The 1452-nt window shown below is 40.7% G+C and overlaps 1 pseudogene; it reads right to left on the reverse strand.

The window, feature by feature from the left end:
- Nucleotides 1-526: 526 nt before the first annotated feature.
- Nucleotides 527-1042, reverse strand: LOC139178065 (ferritin light chain pseudogene; annotated as a pseudogene).
- Between the last annotated feature and the right edge of the window lie 410 nt (nt 1043-1452).

Consider the following 1452-nt stretch of genomic DNA (forward strand, 5'->3'; position numbering starts at 1 on the left):
CATTTAATTTTCTAAACAACACAATAAAGCTCAGAATTTACGGTAGGTACATTAATGCTCTTTCTACTGTATTGTATGATAGGAACATATGAGAGAAAATGCCAGTCTGTAGTGTATTAATGCTAAATGTCACCTTGGTAAAGTATCATCTTATTGATAAATGATATTTGTTTATAGTATGTTCTTTGAAAGTCTATTGAGTTTGTGTAAATAATTTTTGGCCAATTAGGTAAGGCATAATGGAGCCTTTATATATGTGTATGATACCATTATACATATATGACTTACAATATTAAATTCAATTTACTATTTACAAAATTTCTCTGCTAGACTCTGAGTTTGGAGAAATGGAAGTTATTATTATTTTTTTTTTCTGCAAAAAGCTGTATTGTTTCCATTTGGCCTAAACCTTGAGAGAGGTCTCCAGGGTGGTTAGAAAACTGCCTATTAGCTGCAGCGAGAGGCTTCAGGCAGAAATCTTGACATTCACAGGGGCTCTTCAAAGGTCCCCAGGCTCCAGAAGCTCCTAGTTATGCTTGAGGATGAGCTTTCTTAAGAAATCCTTGCCTAACCCAGCCTGGGAATCAACCAACTAGTGGAGATTTGTCAGAGGGCTCACCCATCATCTTGATGAGTTTCACCTCCTCATCTAGGAAGTGGCTCCAGAAAGTCTCGGAGGTGGGAGTCTGCAATAGGCAGAACCCAGGCCATGCAGATCCAAAAATGCCTGGTTCAGGTTCCCCCCCATGACAAGGGTGGCTTCCTCAGTGTCCTGGGTTTTACCCATTCATCCTGAGATGGCTCTGCATATCAAGGAAGAAGGCATGGCCACAGCACTGGTTTTGCACTTTCAAGAGACACTTGGTTTCTCCACAGTCAATTCACAGAAAAATTGGCCTACAACCTGCAGAGCCACATTGTCAAGGTTAAAATAGAAGTCCAGTGAGAAGTAGGTATAGAGGTTCCGCAGATGCATCTTGACCAAGTGGTTGATGGTGGCCTCCACTGCAGTGAAATAATTCTGACAAAACTGAGAGCTCATGATGGCTAATAAGAAATTAAGCTCAAAAATTGGTGTTGGTTGTTCTCAGTGATGAAGGACAGCTGAGTGGCTGATTCTGATGGTTGCAATGGCAGAAAAGTTTGGAGGGTGGTCAGAGGTTGGAGCAAGGGGTGTTTCTGGGTGTGTTCGGTCCCACCACTGGTAAAGCAAAAGACAGTCCGCAGGATTGGAGAATGCACTCCCAAAAGCTACTTTAAACTGGATGTGTGGTAGGATTTTTAGACAGATTGACACAGGCAACATGAGATCATTCTTTAGCTAACATGTTAAAATGACCAAACAAATTTGAAGCCTATCCTAGAACTATTCAAGGGTTGGGGAAAGATTAAAATACCTTACCTATTGGAAGACAGTGATTGAAAAAAACTAAATCTGTTTTCCATACTTTA

This window comes from Bos indicus, chromosome 20 (genome assembly GCF_029378745.1).
Source record: "Bos indicus isolate NIAB-ARS_2022 breed Sahiwal x Tharparkar chromosome 20, NIAB-ARS_B.indTharparkar_mat_pri_1.0, whole genome shotgun sequence".
Taxonomy (NCBI): Eukaryota; Metazoa; Chordata; class Mammalia; order Artiodactyla; family Bovidae; genus Bos; species Bos indicus.